This window comes from Rhea pennata, chromosome 19, assembly GCF_028389875.1.
Source record: "Rhea pennata isolate bPtePen1 chromosome 19, bPtePen1.pri, whole genome shotgun sequence".
Taxonomy (NCBI): Eukaryota; Metazoa; Chordata; class Aves; order Rheiformes; family Rheidae; genus Rhea; species Rhea pennata.
In genome coordinates, this window is record NC_084681.1 from 9751850 (window position 1) to 9773999 (window position 22150).

General features: G+C 43.5%; 1 protein-coding gene and 1 non-coding gene across 5 annotated transcripts in view; one reads left to right on the forward strand and one right to left on the reverse strand.

Moving 5' to 3' along the window:
• The window catches only part of GAS7 (growth arrest specific 7), a 104707-nt gene that overhangs the window by 72594 nt on the left and 9963 nt on the right, over positions 1-22150 (reverse strand). The window lies entirely within an intron of this gene.
• On the forward strand, positions 18937-19008 carry TRNAP-AGG (transfer RNA proline (anticodon AGG)). The gene has a single exon. It is a non-coding gene; the product is annotated as a tRNA-Pro (tRNA).

Below are 22150 nucleotides of genomic sequence, written 5' to 3' on the forward strand. Positions count from 1 at the left end.
TGTGCTCTGCAGTAGGTCTGAAGGGACCCATGCAACCCGGGAGGACGTGGCTCTGGAGAGGCACCGCAGCCTCTCTCCAGGCAAAGCAGCAGTTCCAGGATGTACTTGGCAGTGGCTATAGATCTTAACTAAGGACAGGGAAGCTGGCAGGTGTGAGAAGTAGGGCAGATAAGAAAGATGGGGTGTTGGGGAGACTGTTTTGGGAAGAGCATGAGAATGGGGCCCCGATTTTGGGAGAATGGTTAGCAGGAGGACAACAGGCTTGTGGCTGATCTGGGGAGCAGCCACTGTGGCAGAAGTGCAAGTGCAGTGCACAAAGAAAGAAGCTTGGCTGCTAGCTTTCTTATTTCTTGATCTGCCTGAGCTCTCAGCATGCTCCCAAGCACATTTATCACTTTCCTATGCTCCCTTTTCAGTTTGCTCACAACCAATCTTCTATCCTGTGACTGTATTTAGCACTGTGTGACAAAGGTGTAGAGTCCTGGCATTGAATTAGCAACTAAGAAAGGGAAAAAAATATCAACCTCATAGCAGGCATCAAAGACCATGATCAGGCAGAAGGGAGTGCTATCTGCTCTGAAGAAAGGTTGTCTAGAATATGGTAGCTATGGCTACGACATATTCCTGTAAGTATGCCAAAAATATCCACGGAAAGCTCAAGAATCACCCCCTAGGAAAATACATGGCCCTTTGTTTTTCCTTCCTGCACTAACAGATAAACTCATTTTATGGCCAAATCTGTCCCCGTTTCTTCTGAACAGCTTAGGAATAAGTCTTCTTCCCTCCAGGCTAGCTAGAGCTGAGCTATGCATGGAAAGATGATGGCCACTTTGGAACGTAAGTATAGAATGGGGAGGATCTTCAGGGTGGTCATACCAGGTAGCAGCAGGGAGCTGGCACTGCTACATGGAACTTCTTGAGTGGGACACAGGGAGGACAAAGGCAGCGCTGTACACACATAGACACCAAGAACGGTCAACACAGGTCAACACAAGCAGATTGGTACTGTTACGTGATAAAAGGCTCCTTTGTTCCGCATACAGAAAGGGGCACAGAAGAACAATGACGACACCACAGAGGAACAAAGGCAGGCGGGAACCCCAATAACCTAATCAGAGAAACAAGGCACCCTGCCCCAGCTCCTCCCAGGGCTGTCTCAGGAGAGCCATCAGTCCCATTGTCTGGGATGGAACTCATCAGGATGAGTCAATGGAAAGGCTCTCTGGATCATCTTACAGACCGAGGGGCCTTACTGCAAACAGGGACTGTGAGAGGGTATACAATTAATTTATTATGAGATACAGGTTACGTAAGGGAGGAAACAAAGGTGGAGGAAGAGAAGGAATCAAAGTGGTTTGGGGAGAAACAGCACAGGAAAATAGACAGATATGGGGATAAAAAGGACCAGTCTCATGTAAATAGGTAGCTAGTCAGCAGGATTGTCTGGTCATGCTCTGTGTCTGATGCAGTCTGTCCTGTTTTCCTATTAAACTCCATTTCTAATGTCCGTGTGTGCACTGGTACGTTCAAGGGGACTGATGTACAATTGGGGTGGGACTGTGGGCCTCAGGCGCTCATATGTCCAGGTGTCAGCAACTAGGGAAACCATGGATCTAGGACCAGTTCCTGGATAAACTGAGCATCTAAAGTCGGTTACTGGAGGGCCCCACTTTGTATGTGGGTCTCTATTTCCTACTAACAGACTTTAAATGTGTTCAGCCAGAAAGTAGAACAGAATGAAGCTGTGGGTGCTGTTTGTCTTTGTGCGAGTACTGAGTGTTTCTGTTTGCACTGATCTGTGTGGTCAGCAGTGTGTTTATATATAGATATATATATGTATATACACATATACATATATATATATATATACACACACACATATTTATATTTTCACTATATATGTGTATTTGTGCATGTGCCTACTGGAGATGCATGCTCAGCCTCACTATCGGCTGGAACTGGTGACATAGAGCTGTAGAAGTCCTGCCTCTATTGAGCTACTGGATTCGGCAATCCCTAATATAGATCACATATGCTTTCCACCCCATAGCATTCATCTTTCCTGCTGCTGTTGTAATGGGCAGTTAGTTGAGGTATAATAATGCCAGTCCAAAACAAAAAAAAAAAAAAAAAAAAAAAAAACAGCTGAGCAATGAAGACAAGAGATAGCTCACATATGTGCCTGCCCGTTATTATATCACCAGGGGAAATGGAAGAGCACGACAACATCAGCCTGTATTCACCCAGTAGTGCCAAAGCTGAGCTCTGAAGCATCATTTTTTAAAAACTCTTTACACTTTATGTTGATCAGCTGAACTGGAGGGCACCAGGTACTGAAGAGAAAGCAGATGGATCTCAGCATCTCCATGCGGCCTTGCAATCATGGGAAGATAGCACACGTATACCATACAGAAGACAAAAGGCACTGTATGGGCAAGCGCAAGGATGCCAGGAAGAAAAAGCTGGTCTATAACTCACTCCTTCCAAGACACAACAGTGTCTAACTTCCTCGCTCAAACACAGAGCAATTCCTCCTAGCAGTCTGTTTTTCCTGTAGTAGTGAAGGAGTTTCTTTGAAATATTTGTATTCCTGTTTCTTTCCTTCCCAAAGAGAAACAAAAAAGCTAAGTCTCCCATTCCTCATGTCTTCCTTTCAGCACTGTTGTTTCTTGCTGTTTAGAAAGTCAGTATTTAGCACCTAATTTGTACACTAGCAGAGCTGATGCAGACTGCAGAGGTCTGTGAACAGTCCATCTGTTGGTATACAGCCAGCTCGGGTCAGCAACAAGCACCACACTGAGTGCACTGCACTGTTACCTTCCTGTTATTAGGAAGTGAAGCCATAGTCTCTTCTCATCGTGCTGTTTCAAAATAACAGGATGTAGCGTGCTGGGACAAAGCTGATTGACCAACAGATTCTGAGCTGACAGTAGCATAGTTTGATGTCTCTGTGCTCAAGCTCTGCACACTACCTCGTACCACTGGCTCACTATGATAGGACAAGGTTTGATATCAGCTAATTGAGATGCAGCCTCATCTCCTCCAGTTAGGGAGAGAGCTAAGACATGCCAGATCTTCAACAGAAGTTTAGACCCTGAGATCTACCATAGCCTTGTCCTTGGACAGTTGTATGTACTGGCTCAGCCAGATCCTAAGACTGCTCTGGGACCTTCTTGGGAAGGAATTATCAGACCACAGCTTGATAGGGTGAAAATGGACAGGAAAACATAAAGCCTGGGGATACGCACTCACTGGACTCACCATCATTTCATGAGCTCAGAGCTGATAGGACCTGGGCTAGGACTGCCTGGGAGGAGACAGGAGCCCAGCATCGCTGGGCTCTCCACCACTTACTCAACTCAAGAAAGATGTTCCAGCTCCATCTCTGACATCATCATGTGGTACAAGGCAGAGCACTACAGCCACAGTTCTCTGAGGGGTTTTGTTGTCCTGAGCAGCCAAGGATAATAGACCTATTGTTGAGCAAACCTTGTACTGTAAGAGTCAGGCCTCATATGCCCAGAGAGTCACAAGGCCTGGTCAGGCCAGCTGCAGAGTTACTGCTTTTCTCTGGTTTCAAATGACATGCTGCCAGGGACAGATCTCCCCTCTGAGTGACATTTGTAGTACCTGGCACACCTGGAAGATACTCAGATGTCAAATAGGCAGCCAGGGAACTGCTCCATACTGCTTGGTCTAAATGCAGGTAAGAATTGAAACTTCCTCCAACCATCTACATTCAAGATCTGTCCCCTCTCCTTGTGCTGTTTAACTCAGTGTGCCAGGATGCAGACAGCTGGGCCACCAGCAGTGACTATCATAGCACTGCAAAGTTCTAGCATCAACAATACTTATAGCTACAGCATGGAAAAGTGGGCAGAGAAATAAATTAATGGGAGGCTGGACAAAAAGCAAAGAGCTGGGCAGCATGACCATTTTCTGTGCTCCTACAACTCTATGAGTACAGCTGGTTTTGAAGAAATGAAACATCTGGGAATAATGCCAAATATTTTTATGCAGGGCCTCCAATCCTTATGTTACAGTAAAGTTCAGCCTGACTAAGAATCTGTATCTTCTATATGCATTAACGTAACACCCTCTTAACAACCCTGTAACAGATGTCAGGCCGGAACTCCCAAGCCTACACATGCTCACCTGAGCACAGGAATGTGCCCCAGTCTGCCCCAGCCAATGCCAAGAAACCCTGACATGCTTCATGGGATTACATGCAGTTTCAGGGTTGGCTATTTCACAAGACTTTGTGGTGAGCTGCAAAATATGGGCACAAAAACTGGAAGGGGACACCAAACCATGCAGGCCTTGATAGAGATATGCCCATACCTTCTCCTTCCAAAGGCCATGCCCAAACAAACCTACAGGGCTTTTGAAAACAGAGGCCAGGTTTTACCTGAACATAAATGAGAAGAAATAACATTTTAAATGTGAGAAAACTTGAACAGAAGAGGTTATAAACAAATCTCTGCCTTAACTCTGTGCTGTTTCTTCAGGTTTGCTCTTAATCTAGCATAGTGACTTTCTGCATAGCACCAAACTTGTACTATCCTATTGGGTTCTTGGGAAAAGTCTCTCTTTTTTCACCAGAGGCCTAACTGGAAGACTTCCCCCTTTCCTTTCAGCAGGCTCCTAGCTAGGTGGCTGGCTGTTTGCTGATCCCTTTCTCTATCAGCTCTGCCACACCAGCAGCCAGGAAGCCCACTTTCCTCAAGTGTGCTCTGCAGCTCCCAAGAATTAGAACAACAACCACCCTTCTTCCAGAGCGCTACCTGACCCAGAGCACTGCAGCCTGGCACACAAAAACAGGTATCAACCTTCACACTAATTCAAGAAAAGAATTTCTCCTAGCAACAAAATATTCACGTTCCAAGTCACACATGCCATTCCGATTACAGTCATCCAGGATTTTATTGGACTTAGAAATTAAAGTGGTGCCACTGAAGGAGCTACTAGTGATAAAGAATCATTTGCTTTCATTGTTTGCACAAAGCTGGGACACTCTACTGTTCCACTCCAGCAATGCACTTGGCAAAGTACTTATGAGTAAAAATAAAATAATAATGATTCAGTCTGAAAAAAGCTACAAATCACTATACAGGAAAATTGTTCTGAAGGGCACAATGTACCTCATAACTATACACCACTTACCAGGGGGCTGCAACAAAGGATTTGCATGCCTTTACCTGCTTAATTTCTCATACATTACTATATTTTTTAACAAACATCACTCTACTGCTGTGCTTTGCAGAGTCCTAACCACAATAAAACTACTTTACAGCTACTATTAATTAGTATCTATTCTTTTAGGAAGGAATGAATTCTCTTTAAAATTTTACATGCATTTCTCTCTCCCATGATGCATACACAGAATGCACACCAAAATACAGGCATTGTATCATCCATTTCTGCTGCAGTCATCTGTCAAAAATGGCTATTTACAAAAATAGTTTCTAGAGTCAGCTCGAGAGCTGGTGTGTTTTCTTTCTCACAAGTAGTTAATGAAAAGATATTTGGAAATCATCCAAAGGATAAAGCGAGTCAATTGCCTATATTTTTCTTGAATTAGTTTTTAAAGACTTTAAATATCCCCTCTCTTTTAGAAAGAATGCTAAGAAGCAGCCCCAGAGAACCATATGTTGATGATTTGCATTTCTAATACGATACTCTTTATTATAAATATTATCTTGAAATCAGTGCAATTAAAATAAAATTGCAATAGTTATTTCAAGTTTTCCATTCCTGGTCCTAAGCCTTAAGCAAGGTTACTAACATTTTGGCCTATTGCAACTACATTTTCCTGCACTTTAAAATGAAATTTGCTTTCCTCTGTTGCTGTGGTAAGTCAGGATTCCCAAGTACAGCCTCCAGCTATCTTTGCAAACAGCCTGGGTAGGGAGGTTTTATTTACAATCATCCTCAACTTTTCCTGAATGGTGCTTTCCTGCAGAGGAAATCTGTTATGCAGCCCTGACCTGATATTCCTCATATTAAATGGCTCTCCATGACCAAAACTTCGGGAACCTCTGATGTAGAGAAAACAATGTAATGGCCAAGATACAAAGTGCTGCCAGATGCACATTCCTACTCACTCCCTCATAATCTCTCTCAGGAACAGGGAATGTAACTGTTGTTGCCTGTAACACTACAAGTAAAGCTCATTCGAACAAAAACATGATATTTAGTTTTTATTTTTGCTGCTATCAAACGGTACAATTCTTAAAAATAAGCAAGCAAACAGCAAATATGAGGAGAAGGCCATTTCCAGAACTTGCCAATGGCAAAGTGAGGCTGCAGCAGCTCTAAACCAGAACACCCTGTTCAAACAGCCGAGGGAGAGAGCTGCGGCTCTCTGTTAACCCCGTGCATGCCACCTGAGAGGCTGCTATAAGGCAGATGGACAGGCAGTAACCACTCAAAAGTGAAAACCTCACCAAAGCTGTGCTATTTTCAGTGGGGAGCTGGTCAGAGATCAGTGTTGGTGTGACAGGCCTTCAAAAGGCTGTGTTATTTCGCAGATACTGCAAATGCAGCCAATAGTCTCCACCTACATCTCTGTCCACAATTTCAACAGTCACAAGCCCCTAAAAGCGCCCATCCCTACCTGGTGTGGGGAAAGCAATGGCAGTAAAGAGAGGACTAGGTGATTCTGGGGTTTTGTAGTGAGGTGGTAAACACCTGATTCTCTCTTGCAGCTGGAACACAGGTATCTGGCCAGAACCTGAGAGGGCAGCTTCCTGCAGGAGACCCTGCTGACATGAGAGCTGCCAGTGTTTGCAGTATTTTTCCAAGAGTCTCTTCTCTAAAAATGGAAAGTTTGAAACTTTCTTTCTATCCAAACAAATGACTTAGATATCATTTAAACAAAGCCCTCCTTCTCTGCCAGACTCTGACAGCTTCAGAGGTCACTCACAGCAAGATGTGCTGAGCACGATCGCACTCTGCTTGGTGCCCTGACACGGCTTCCACAGAGAGATCTAGATAGGCCTCAGTCAGGGCTCAGCTCATTAACGTGTGGTGGGCTCTCAGAGTCACCTGCTGGTACCAAAATATACTTTACTCATTTAAAAGCTTCTTCCCATCACAGTCATGGAAAGAGTAAAAATACAATGTTGAAGTAATGCAGCAACATCAGCCGATTCTGAAGACTGCTTCTTTTGTGCAAAGAGCTACACAGGAATCTTAACAGTCGGACAAGAGCCATGTGGCCTCCCACCCTTTGGAGAGTAGACTCAGCTTTCACTGTTCCCAGGAAAGACTGAGCTGATGCACAGAGATTTTGGCAGCTTGAATTGTTCTCTGTAGCTGGCTTCTCCTTCTCTGCTTCTCATGCACACAGGCTCCACTCATCTCTTTGGCCTTTCTGATTTGGAAAAGGACACTAAAAAGGACACTACGGTCTCTCCTTTACATGTCACCTACTCAGGGCTGTAAAATGAGCCATTACTTCAATAGACTGGGCGGTCCTTAGTAATATGGAAGTTTCTCATCTCTGACATACCGCTACTGACATGAAAGAGTTTGTTCATGTTTACTTTCTAATCAGTGCCCCTTTGAGCATATGAGAAATCTGGAAGCTTTTTGTCCTTAGAGCTACTGCTGCAGGCTCTCTGCTCACTAAAGGGAGCTCAGATCTCGTTTGCAAGTTTATTTCTTTTTAATGAAATTCAGCAGTACAAGCATTTCATCTGAGAAGAACATCCAGGTCACCATACTTGTACTGACAAACTCATTTAGTCCTGATATGGCCCATATACAAGAATAACATTTAACCCAGCACAATGCAAACTGCCTGGAAGACTGCAGATAGAAGGCATGATAAAGGTAGACCTACAGGAAAGTACACAGCAAAGAAGATTCAGAATGGGGAGACCATTCAGTTTGAGGATCATTAATTCCTGCCAGGGCAGACATTCCATGCAGCAAAGTGAAGGAGCAGAAAAATGGACAGGAAACAACAAGGTAAGATTCAGCTTAGAAAAAATGCAAGTATGAGAAAACAGCTCAAAAAAAATAGCTAGTAGGAGGGAAATCATTTGAAATAATCATTGATGAATTTTAATTCAGCCCTACCCTGTAGCTGAGAGCATTCTCAGAACAAAACAATGAGTGTCACTGAATCCACACCAGAGACACCAATGGACAGGAGCACACCCAGAGCAACAGACAAGCTCTGCACCATGGCCCTGCTGAGCTGAGGCAAAGAACAGCAGATATAGAGCACAGTGATAAGCCTGGCCTCACAGCTAAAGCGATCAGACACCATGCGCTCTCCTAAGAGCTCCCACAATCTTGTGCTCAGTGAACCTTGATGGCCTGAGTTGCATTAACAAATTCTGCTTTCTAGACTCCGCTCCTGAGTGGTTATCTGGTGGGTGAAAAAGGAGGAAAGCACAGCTGGCTAGTGATGGAGGGTACTAGCACAAGCCTGTGATTTCTCTTCTCTTTTGAGCTCCATTCAATCCCCCAACACTCCCTGGCACCACAGGCACAAACCTCTTTGCTGTCTTTGGGTGCTCATCGGATCCTACAGACCTGCATTACCATGTTTCTACCTTGGCCCCTGAAGTATAAGGGACTGGCTGCATGCCACCACATTTTAAAACTGACATATTCTCCTTCTAGATTCTCCTTTCTCTTCTATTCTAGATATTACCAGATTTTGATCCTCAAATCTGAAGTCTGTGAGGCTGCATTTTGGCTTGATCTCAAGTTCCTTTATGCAGCAAAAATGATGGAGGAACTTCTTAGAAAAAAAGGCACATATCATTAGAAATTCCCTTTCTTTCTTGAGTCCAGCTATTCTGTTGGTGAACTTGGACTACTAGTCAGTGAGAAGCACCATTGATGAAATATGTGACCACCCCTACTACATGGGGGGATGAGACAGAGCAGTACAGGAGCTTGTGTCTGAACTCACCTCCTAATATGATTCATTCTGTGCAAATAACAGCTTTTGCTATTCCAAGAGAAGTAAGCTTCAGCCCACCATCTTACATGCAGAATAACCAAGCACAGAAATTGTCCATTATTACCACAGTATCAAAGCTTAAATTTATTTTGAGCTTTGTGTTACTCTAACTGTACAGAGAAAGCCCAAGGCACCAAGCCTGTATGACTGACTTGCCGTTATACATAAAGCTCATTGAAGGGCTGAGAACTGAATGTCCTCCTTTGGAGGAAGACTGGCCTCCTACCCTGGGACTATCCTGCAAGAAGGATACATTTCCAGCTGGGCCCAGACACTATGACTTGCTGCTTACACAAGATCCATCACTGAGCCACACTGTCTCTTGCCAAACAGATACAGCAAACTAGCAATTGTGCTACATCCAGCAAGTTAATCTTGTTTAAGGAATTCAGTATTTCAAAACACATCTTCCTCTTTGTTGGGATATAATTGCTTCTTACTACTGCAATGAATTTTAATAATTATTATATGTTAGCATCAGAAGCTACAGAGATTAGGAACTTTTTGTGCCTGGTGCTGTACATATAAGCAGTAGAACCTTTTTCACAGCACTCAAATGAAAAAAAAAAAAAAAAGCCACTAGTTAGCCTTATGACAAGTACAGAAGTGTAGGCGCAAAACTAGATACAATCAGCAAAAAGCATTAACAGTAACAGGAAATATTCTATAAATATATTAGTATTAAGAGGAAGACCAAGTAAAGGAACCATTTACTGCTCAGCAGTTAGGGAGAGTTACCCAGTGCTGATCATGTTCAGTCTCTTCAAGAAAAAGTCATTTGTTAATAAAAAAAGTTATCTGTGATCAAGGGGTTCTCAAAATTAATACTAGCAACAAAGGGGTACCATCTCGGCCTACAACGAGGAAGGAAGGAGTTAGAGAATACTGTGATCGATAAATTCATCCCAAGGCTTTTAAAAAAATGGTTCATAAATCTCAAAGCCATTACTAACTGTTTCTGAGAATTCATGCGAGATCAGAGAGGGAGAGTTCTGGCAAAGCAGGAAAGACAAAACATGGTGGTGTCTAGCTTAGCGAAGTGGCAAAAGGAAGAAATGGAATTACAGAATAGTCAATTTAACTCCAATTCCTGAAAAAAAATAACTGAATAGATCAATTAAAAAAAAAATAAAGCATACAGAAAGAGAAAACAAGGATATAATTGAAAGCCTGCACCATTTTGTCACGGATAAATCTTTTAAATTGGTTATTTTCTGGCTGTGACAGAACACCACCACCAAGGTAGAAGAGAGGTCTTAGAGGTGTCAGCAACAGTAGGCTCTGCTTGAGAGACAAAAACCTTACTGGGAGAGAAAACAATAGAACAGCCTGAGAAACACAGAACTGGTAAAACCTCACTTGGAGCTGTGTGTCAAGTTTTGAGCTTCATGCTTTAAGACAAGAACAAACTGGAGAGTCCAGAAGAGAGTAAGAATCAGAGATCTGGAAAAACTGCATGAAAGGAGAGGCCAAAGACTGTTTAATACAGAGAAGAAAGCAGTGAGAGGGGTGTGTCTTCAGATACATCAAAAGCTACTGAAAAAAGGATGGTTTATTTTCTCAGCCATTATAAGTGGGACAAAAATGTGTTGAAATTGCAGGATAAGTGGTTCCCTCTGGATAGGACAGTGAAGTAATGCCATAGCTTGGGCTTCCTCAAGAAAAGACTAGACAACTGTTTATCAGTGTATTTTTGAGCTTTCCTTGGAGCAGAGGAGATGGCCTACAAGTATAATATGAGCTACTCACATGTACCTTGGGCAGTTCTTTGTAAAGTTCAAACTATGCTGATGTTCCCTGAAGCAGCTTGTAATAGATGGACTTGCTATGAAAGTGGAAATACTCAAAGTATGACATCATTAAAAAGATGCATTAAAAAGAAAGCAAAATCTAATGGAAGAAAATACTACCTGGAAAAGGACAACACTTGGAGCTGAAAGTTAAGAAAAATTAATGTGGGGGGCTATGTAATCTTTTTTTTTTACTATGTGTATAGTGCAATCTTTAATAACATTATCCCAAAATAATTTTCTTCCATAGGCTTCTGATGCTTGAGTTACATGGTTACTAAGAAACTGCTTAACTGTACCACATTTCCATCCTCTGGGTTTTAATTTATTAGGAGGATAATGAACTCAGCTGCAAGAACAGCCATTTAGACTGCCAGGAATTGGGAATAAGGCTCTGGAGACCACAGTACATGGGTTTTACCTCTCCTTGATCCTGATATTTAAGAACAAACATGAATGAATTAACTCACACCAGTCAAGCCAGTAATACCTCCCTGTTAACAATCAAAATAGACAGATGTGGAAGGCCTAGGTTCATGTTTATTAATCAGTCACTTCTGAGATCAGTCATGTTTCACTTGCATTCAGAAAATGCTCCATCCATAAGCCAAACACAGGAGGACTTTTTCAAACTACTTTGAGTCATGAGGCAGAAAAGCTTCTGGAGTGACCAAGGGGACCCTTCCCAGTCCACCTAGGTAAAGGCTTTACAAAATGTCAGTAAAAAATTACTGCACTTAAATGACATAGATACAGAGTCCTTGTTCTCAAAGAGACCTGGTAAAAACTCCGAATGAGATTGATATGGCCCCAGATCCAACCCTGTGCTGTATTAGTCAAAGGATTTTGCAGATCAATGACCTTGGATTTGCAAAAAGTACATTGGGCAGAGTGGTCGCTGCCAAATCCCATAGGCACTGCAGCACACACATGCTTGCAACATCTGAGGGTTTCTGCAAGAGGCTGAAACACAGGGTTGACTGTTTCCTCTTCCAGCTCAACACCCCTGCAAAGGACTCCAACCGTCCAGCCCTGCTCTTTCACGTCACCTTATTCTCCTCTCAGCATACGACCCTATCTCTGTTCTCATATATAATTATCCGGATATCATTACCTCAAAGAGACGCACAGAAATCATTCTAAGACTATACACTCTTTACAGGGTCTTGTTTAGGCCTGAATTTGTGTGTTTTGGGTGAAAAAGATAAAACTTATGTTTTGAATTAAAATCTAGAAGTAATGTAAAATAGAGTGTCAGATGTTTGTTGGAAAGAAGCACCCTATCCTGTGGAAAACAGGATACAGAGGAGTCTTCCAGTACAACTACAGTTAATCCAAGAGTCAAGGAAATACCCTCTTGAAAACATCTGAAAAACAAACTTCTAACAGGAGTTTGCCTCATTCGGCAGATTGCCCTGCTTGAGTACTTTGGTGTCTCTATCACCAAAGTCTTCTCTCCTGAACATTTCCTTTTGTGTTCTCCTGCAACAGCCTTGTATATGGAGAAAGGAATCAGGAACACTAATATAGGCATGCATTTAAAGGCAGGTTCCACTTCTTTCTGGACACCAAGCTCCAATCTTGGCCCCATGCCAAGGAAAGAAGCAGGAAGACACAGAACAGATGCCAAATTCAAACTACAGATGGGTAACAACTCCCCAAGGCTCCTGCTCTCTGTGTTTGCAATAGAAAGAAGAGTTTGGCAAGACACTGAAAACTACACTTTAATGTAGCTGCTAGTGGAGAGAGTTAGAGAACCTCTTTTGAGTGCAGGCACATCAATATTCAGAGCCATTCAAAATCCCTGCCTCAGTTTAGCATTGCAGAGTTCACATGAGTGAACGCAGGTGCTCATAGCTGAGCTAGTCAGGCTGGTGCCCTTCAATCAATAGAGAGAGGCAGAACATTCAGCTCCTTCTAGACTGCATGTCTGGAAAAACATCAGGAGAGTTTGGCCTCAGAAGTACATCTTTTTGACAGTTAGCTATAAAGGCATCTGGGTGACTCTGTTGTATCAGTCTGAAGTAAAGTAAGATGATTTTCTTCTTCACTGTCTTCACTTTGGACTGCAAAGTCTCTGCTCCAAGACTGTGCAGGCATCCAGATCTGATCATTACAGCAGAAGCAATTCTTGAAGCAGATAAGAAATCTGCCTTCCCTCTTGATTTCCCTTGCTTGATCTCCTTGTGGCTCCCCAGCTCCTGCGCTGCTAGCTGCACAGGCCTTTACCCTAAAGGTCAAAAGGCTGCGTTACTCTACAGCCCGGCAGCTAAAATACTGCCCTGGGAACTGAGAAGTGCAAGTTTGAATCTGCTCAGAACAAGAGGAAACTGAAGCCACGTCTCACTTCCTATGTTCTAACTGCTAGTGTTCTGCAGAAGGTGATGATAACAACCATCCTGCAGTTGTTAACAAACAGTGGGGCCTCCTCAGCAGTGAATATTAAATGAAAATAGCTGTCTTTTGAAGCCATGCATCAGGCAGTACAGTTTCAAGGAGTGACACTAGTTCAGACCATCCCAGGACTTGGCATTTCCTGCTGATCAATTTTAGGTAGTTTCCTGCTAAGCACAAATCAATGCTCAATACCCTTTAAAGGAACCAAAGTCTTTTTGTACCCTCTACACAGAAAGGCTAGATGCCTCCTTGGACAATCTAGATTAATCTGCTAGGGCAGCACACCTACATTTCACATGATCAGGTATGAGACTAAAGCAGGTGGTCTGACTCTCGTGCTATCTACAATGTCTTGCAAGTTGTGTGTTCAAATGGATTCATGCCTGAGCATCCCCATTCTAAGGGGGCAATGGAGTTGCTCAGCATCCTTGGAAACCATGCTGCTGCAGTCATAGTTAACACTAAAATGCCAGGGGAGGCCTTGAGCTGTCTCACAGCAGTATCTTGTTATGCTCCCATATCCACTCTCAACATTTACTTTAAACTGCCTTTGGTGCTCAGTGTTTCCATGAGCTAACCCAGTAAAAGAGTATCCCTGGGGAAAAAAAGTGAACCACATTCTGCTGAGAGCGCTGGATTAGTTTGTGCAGGGGGAATCTATCCAGAGCTGTATAAGGAGTCATGCAGAACTGCAAGATCGGAGTTAAAGAAACAGAAAAGGAACAAAGGGAAGGCCAGACTAGGTCACCTCTCCACTTTTGCCATTTGTGAACTAGGAAACCAGGGGTCAACAGGAGACTGAATATCTTAACCTTAACATCCTCAGTATTGGACTGACCCAGATATTCTAGGGCCTGTTGCTGAACTGAAACGGTAAAACCTTATGGACAAGGTTCAGCAGCATCGGTGTTCCTTGGGTACATTTCTATACATGCCACTTTCCTGTGCAGCCCCCATAAATAAGTCTCCATCTCTCCTCACCTTCACCAGTGTTTCAGAGAGTCAAGTAGTGCAGTGGTGCTCTTAGCACGTAGTCATGTGTTATCTGTCCCAAGTTTCTGTAACTGACTGGACTAAGGGAGAAAAGTTAGCCTGATTATAGAAAGGTTTCCCCTGGTGAATCCTGCACAGCTGCAGAATCTCACCGTGCGAAGAAAAACAAAAGATGCATTATATGAGGGCAATCTGGGAGGTTATCCTGTTTTTGGCCTGACTCTAGCAGTTGTCTTGCACACTTAAACATACTGAATCTGTGTCTAATTAATCACACCCTTCTAACACCATAGCAACACACTTAATATTATTGTTCTCCAAAATAATATTGTTTAAAAATACAGAGAACTGCAACTTCCCTGTAACTTGTAATTCTCATTCCTCAAACTGTGCTCCTTAAAGAGGGAATCTCTAGAACTGAAAGCTGATTTCTCAGTATGTTCTGAACAAAAATAATGACTGTGACATTTCATGATCTCCACTGAAAGAGAAAAGTATTTAGACAGGAAACAAGGCTGGGATCAAAATTACTTTTACAAGAGCAGCTCTCAGATCTGGCTTGCTCTTTTCTGGGGTGATATATTTAACTCCTACCATTGAAGGAGTTGCCTTCCTACTGCTGGAGCTAGAGATTAGCAGACAGCAGAGAAAATAAGCAAATGTTCATTACAGAAAAAGGGGACTTGCACATTGATAAATACATTTCTCACCTTAAGACTAAATTGAGGAAGCTGCCTAAGAAGACAAAGTCATAAAAAAAAGGAAAAAGCTTACAGCAGAAGGAAAATTATACTGTAAGGATACTTTGTAGTGACCAGTGATTTAATTCTACTCCTTGCAAAGAACTTGATCAGCACAACAGAGGCAGTAATAAGTTACATGGCATAGAGAGAAAACTGCTGGTTCCAAAGGAGCAGAGTAACACAGCTTGGATATCCAGGCTCTGTCAGAGTCCCCCATTGCTTATGCTGTAATCTTATTTATTAAAATAAAAGGAGATGTTTCAAGAATTTTTGCTGCACAGCATTTCAAGCCATAAGAAGCTGGAAGAAGTCTGCCCTTCAAATTGTATGCCATTTGAACAAAGAGGAGATGACAATGACAAACCATGACCTAAAATACATTGTTTAGGAGCCCCACCTGGCAGGCAGAGCTGCTAAAGGCCATTTTTATCTGTCACATACAAGCCAAACAGTCCTGATGGTACTTACGCTCCACCACTCCATGGAGGGTGCTGTGTACCCCGTGGACATTATCACCAAGGGGAAGAGGGAGCAGCACTACTACAGTAAGCAATGCAAGAACCCCAAAAGGCATCCATCACACAGAACAAGGGAAGGTTACTAGCCAGCATCATCTCTATTTCCCAGAAAAAGACTAATGACTTGAATTGATTTTACAAATGTGATTTGTTGTGGGAATGAAATGCACACATATTCTGAGTACAGGGTGGGATGAAGCTATCCAGACAGAATGTTACCGCTTTGGACAACAGCATGCTATCACAAAAATAAAATTGCGTATTTGCCTCTGCAGAATGAAAGAGAAGAAACCTATTTGGACTGGGAATCTCTCCTGAGTTAAACTTTTTCACCAGTAGCTCTACGTGCCACATAATAAGGTTGTGGTGGTGAATGGCTCCATATTCAATAGGTCTGAGGACAATAGGATGATCACTATCCTATTCAGATAACACACAAGAGATACAATGGTCTGGATTATCAGAGATCTAAAAGGACTAGCGGACAGATGTAGTGCTGCTGCTGGAACATTTACACTGACTCAGGACTTGCAAATTGTTTACTTTTAACATCCAAAAGCAGCAAACAAAAACCCTGCCAGACCATGGCAGGCAGCAAAGCAGATACAGTGTGCGTAACTTTGTGCTGATGTATGGGAATGGGGCAAGATTAGCCCATTTAACTTCCTATGCAGAAATCTGCCCTTGGGATGCAGTGGCCTCAGCTACACACCCTCCACTACTCACTGGCCTCTACCTGACGGAAGACGGTTTTCTGCCAATACCACCTGCACTAGAACTGGCTGGCTCACCTAAATAGCAAAGAAGATGCAGGTTTTGAAAACATTGCAAGACGCAGCAGCATTTTGTAGCTGCTGCGAGTACTAACAAGTGGCTAGGGAAATTGGCTTCAGAGGGCGCACACCAGGAACTACACATAGCCATCTTTGAGGCTGAGGGCTTTAGACTCTGTGAACCACTTCTCCTGAATCTTTTCCAGCTGGAGGATGAAGCTGCATTGAAGGCATGTGGTCTCTAAGAGGAGAAAAAAAATATCAGGAAAAGAAATGAGTCTCACTCCAGTGGTGAGGAGGAAGCCTGTCCCAGTACACAAGACAGGGAAGGACCTGAGCACAGCAATTAAAATCAGCTGCTCCATGCACTTCCCTCCCATGGGGAGGGAAAAGGGGCTTTCAGGCTCCCTCTCCTCTAGTCACAAACATTGTGTCCTGCACCACTGAAAGCAAAACAATTTCTCTACCATGGCAGAGATGCCTGAGCTTTGTTCCCTCCAGGGGCTGACACTTGGGGCTGAAACAGACTGGAATCCCTGGAACTGGTTCTTCAACAGGCTGCCGGGGCACATACCTTGCATCCAGCAGTAACATCAGGGCTGTGGAGCTCAGACACAGCCATGCCCCCAGAAGGCAGCAGAAGGGGGAAGGGAGGAGGAGGCTCAGCCATGTGGCTGGAACAGAATTGCGTAATTCAGGGACACACACACACACACACACACACACACACACACACTGCACTAATCAGTGCTAACACGGGAGACTGCAGGCATTCCTGTTTGCGTATTTCTGATCCGAGAGTCACAAAAGAGCCATTTTCAGAGCTCCGCGTCTTGTCCAGCAAAAAGCCACTTCATTCAGTGCAGCCAGTTTCGTTCCCTGTGTTACAAAAATCATTGCCTTTCAGCTGTAAGAGCAGGGTCCACAGCGCTGCTGCTTCGCACAGGACACAGTGTATGGCACTTAGCTGGCCCCCACTAACCAGCCCTGCTTGTCCGCCCAGGCACCCTCCCCCACCCCTGTCTGAACAATGCTCTTTGAGACCGAGAGCGGGCAAGAACCAGCCTATTCATAGTCAGCTTGGAGGCAGGAATAAGATCCAGTGGCTTCTGAGACTCTGAGCCTAATGCAAAGTCCACTGAGGTCAACCCAGAGAAAGAAAAAGGGTGAAGCTGAAGAGCCTTCCGCAAGATGAGCCCTGTGGAATTCAGTCTGTGGCAGCATCTGTGCTGCTTGCCTTGGCCAGCCCAGCTCAGCACACAGCCCTAGTCTCCAGGCAAACCAGCAGCCTGCCTGCCCAGGAATGCCAGGATGTGGGCAGCTTCCTGTGTGACATCCATGCAAATTATTTGGTGAGGTGATCTGCATATCTGAAATGATCTGCACTTGCTTACAAACTCCCATGCTCTCAGCCCAGATGATATGTGTGGAGCAGTTCTTGTCTTGTAAAAGAGAGACTGGAGAATACTGTGCCAATGGGTCACAATCCCAGGCCATCTCCAGGCTTCCAAAATCAGATTGGAAGGGTCGTACCTTGGACACTCAGAAGGAGGTGTGCACAGGAATGGGCCCATAAGGCCTGTCATATAAAGAACTTGCTGAGTATTCACGAAGTGGATCAAGGTCTCTAGTCTACTAGAGGAAGCAGTGTAGCTGAAGCAGTGTAGCTAAGAGTTGCAGCATTCAATTTGGTACTCATTTTACAAATGTTTTGCTGATCAATAGTGAGGGCAGACTGAAGCTGCCTTTTGGGTCTCAGCTTCTTTTGCTTTCCCCTTTCATGGCCTGCTTGGGTCTGGAGGGTTGTATTCGGCTATAGGTTCCCTGTTCGCTGGGCTCTGATATGGCCAGAAGATTTTCTGTTCTATTTCAGCAGAGATTCCTACTTCTGAGATATGTCAGAAGAAGCCATGTTCTCTCCTACTTCCTACAATAACAAAGCATGCAGCATCCTGCTTGGTGCACACTGGACAGCACAGAGTACAGGCCTCAGTGATCAAAGCAGAAGTGCGAGTGGTAACTTGCACCAGCCCTGCTCCCCTCCACTACTAACACAGCCAGCCAGATGTACTTCAGAAGAACCCAGTTTACCATAACCCCATCCCTGCACAGAATTAGAGTCTATGAACATGCCTGTGGCCAGCACTGAGGGAGGGCTTTGTCCCTCACCATAGATTCACTTTCAGACTTGTTAAACTGTGCTGGCCAAGAGCACAAGAGGCAGCAGAAGTAAGGCAGCCCATCAAAGACCTATAGATAATTTAAACATCACTTCGTTTTGGAAATACCCAAAGTTCCATTCTTCATCCCATAAAACACTGAGGTTGAATTCCAATCTTCACTTGGTGCTAGTTATCACTGCGATAATCAACAGATCACAGTGCAGTGAAACAAGTCATAGGCTGTCCTCTAAATCTTGCTATTTAGAGTGATTACTTGGCCTTGGGTAATGAATTAGTCCTATTATACAGTAGTTGGCACAGGGAAAGCAAATCTGCTTTTCAGGCAGCACATTGCAATGGTGGGGATGTGAGTAGCACACTCAGCCATGTGCTACTTACACAGCCTTCAGCAGGGTTTTTAAACTGAATTCTGGAGACACTACATAGATTTCACTTGGACTGCAAAATACACTACATGTACCAAACCAGTTTGTGGTCATTCCATTCAGAGTTAAACATTTGCTCACTCCCTAGAAATAAAACTCCTCTTCTGTGCAAACTGTACTGCATAGCATGTGGCTCATTGGTCTAGGGGTATGATTCTCGCTTAGGGTGCGAGAGGTCCCGGGTTCAAATCCCGGATGAGCCCTCATTTGACAGCACACTGGTGGAACAGGTTGCCCAGAGAGGCTTTGGAGTCTCCTATCTCTGGAGATATTCAAAACTGGAGATATTCAAAACCTGCCTGGATGCAACGCTGTCTAAAATGTTCTTGGTGACCCTGCTTGAGTAGGGAGGTTGGCCTAGATGCTCTTCAGAGGTCACTTCCAACCTTACCCATTCTGTGATACTTTGCACTTTGAAAAATCACTGTTAAATTCAAATTAGTTTATTCCTTCTTTCTCTACCACCCCTTGCAATCTCTATTACCCTAAATATCCATCTCCACCCCCCCAAAATTCCCCCATTCCTTATCACCCACTACCAGAATCTTGCCAGATTTTGCTGCTGCCTTCTCTATAGCCCAGCCTCACTTCTGTAGAAACTGAAGGAAGTTCACTGTGAAACTGTTCTTGTTATGCACCAGCTTGTCATTGTAGATTATCTAGCTCTGTGGCACATAGCTCAAAGAGGAGCTATCATGGCACACAGAACCTACAGGGTTTTGTTTTGGCAATCTGAATAAAGTGCTGAAAAGGTGAATTATAAAGGATCAGGGAGACAAAGCAGCTCAAACTATCCAATTTGAAAGAACATTCTGAAAATGTCAATATGTTACCAGAAGAGCAGAATAATGGAATACACTCAGTAGTAGTGCAATAGCTCTGATGGGATAAGGATCTAAGTGAGGTACTCTTGGGGGACCTGATATCCTCTGATAGATCAACAGCCACAAGTGTCCTTTTGAGCACATAAACTCCTTTTTGCACAGACTTTCAGAAGAAATGGTCAAGGAGTGAGAAAAGCATTGCAGAATCAAAACTGAGAGCAGAAACAGAAAGAGTTAGCCTTTATCAAATCAAAAGGCTAGCAATGCAACCACAAAAGCCTGATGATGCTATTTTTTGCTGTATGTCCCATTTTTTGGGCTCCGATAGGGCCAAAAGATTTCCTGTCCTGCTTCAGCCGAGATTCCTACCTCTGAGATTGGCCGTTTCCACCTCAGAGCTAGCAAGATGACAGAACAGGAGAGCATAAATCAGAGATATGTCAGAAGAAGCCATGTTCTCTCCTACCTCCTACAGTGACAAAGCATGCAACATCCTGCTTGGTGCACACTGGACAGCACAGAGTACAGGCAGCAGCTCGTTTCTTAAGTAGCTGAAAAGGAGGGTGAGAAATGTTTGTAAATATTTGAGAGTGATATAGGTAACTATTTACATGGGGCAAATCCAGTTAATTTCATGAAGAACTTCAATAAGTCTTCAGTGAACAGGTAACATCACAGCAAATTACACTAGTGATAAATGCAAAGTAGTAAATACTGGGCAGGGGTAAGAAGAAGGGAGGAGGGATAACTGGAATCTTACACGTATCTTTCATGTCCCAGAAAACGTCCATAAGCTCAAATCCTTGCTCTTTCCCTCTCTCTTCCACAAATTCTGGTCTTTTGGCATCAGAGAGAACCCTTAGGTGAGAGGGAAGGCCTCGTTTTGGCCTTTTCCTTGCTTAATATTCAACTACTCTTTTCTCCTCAGGAGCTATAAAGCTGCTTAACTATGTCTCTGAGCCAATCAGTCCCATTTCTTTTCCTTTCTCACTCCTTCCATTTGATATAAATTGGTGTAGAGCATCCTGAAGACTTCTGCTGACTATGGCCGCAGTCAAGAAAACAAAACAAAAAATTCCCCACAATATGGATGAAGCAATGCTGAAATGCCAGGTTCAGTTTACAGATCAGGTAAATCAAATGCACAGGTTCAGTTTACAGATCAGATTTAACTCTAGGCTAACAGATCTGTATCTGAACTGTACTGCATGAAGTTTTACAAGGGTTTCAAATAAAGGATTGAGGAAAAAAATGCGAAGGTAAGAGGAGCTTGAGACTCTTAATTACGTCGTAATGTTCTTTTGATTTCTCCTCACTCTTCATCTATCCTCCCTTTTACCCATTCCTGGACTTGCTGAGTGTGAGAGAACATTTCAAAGACTAAGATGTTGTGCTAATGGGACAGCTTTCCTGACAATTGCATGCTATATATTCAGCCCAAGAGACAGCTTCTGCTTTCTCTCCAGTTAATATCTCAACACTGTCCAGCATTACCCATGTTCAGGCATCACTTTATCAGCAGTGCTGCCCAGCTCTGTAATTGAAGTCACAGCTGCCAAGTGAAGTTGCTTCTAGACTGAAGTCCCTCTTAGGCTATCATGTTCTCCTTGCACTGGGACATTCTGTGGGACAGCTGTTGATAGCCCATGCACCTGTCTTCCTTACATACAATCTTGACTCAATCCATCTTGTGATATAATCAGTCCAGGTCTACACAATACTTTTTAATTACCTCTTACTGAGTATTCCTTCTTTCATCATCCTGGGCAGCCTGCTCTAACCGGCCGTGCTTACACAGGTGAGATGGACCAGATAACCTCCAGAGGTCCCTTCCAACTCCCAACTATTCTGTGATTGTGTGATTGTTTTCCTCCATGGAAAACCACAGGACAGGGCAGAAGAGAGAAGCCCAGAACTGGAGTACACAAAATGATACAAGACAAAACCAGTACATGTTGATTTTTTTTTCTCATTTCTAACATATAACCAGGTCATTTCAACAGCAAATTGCTCTTGCCTTTGCTATTGAAATAAGGTCTTGTAAAGGCCAAGGAACTATGAAAGCCCTGAGAGATCTGTGCAGTAAACAAACTTTTGCTCAGATCAATGCTCAAAAACCAATCTGCTTTTGTTGCCAGCAAATATCTGTGTTTCAAGAATAGTCCACACATTTACTCTTATCAATTATGAAGCTAGGAAGAAGCTCTAGAAAGCTGCTCACACTGTGTCAAAGAAGGATTTTCAACCTTTAGCACTATACCTGACTTGCAGTCCAAAGGTGAGTGACCAACGGTCTGTTAAAGTCACCTGGCAGCCAGTCTAAATTCACTCTAAGGTGGTCCATACTAGCAAGTGGGTCTGTTCACAGAAGTTATGTTAAAATTTACTGGCATATTCCTGTGCTATATATGCTTTTCTACGAGATACAGAGCAGTAGTTCCTGAGTAATCCATGGCATCCTCATTCAAAATGCACATAATTTGCCAGCAAAAAGGCTAACCTCAAATATACTAAATGAGTA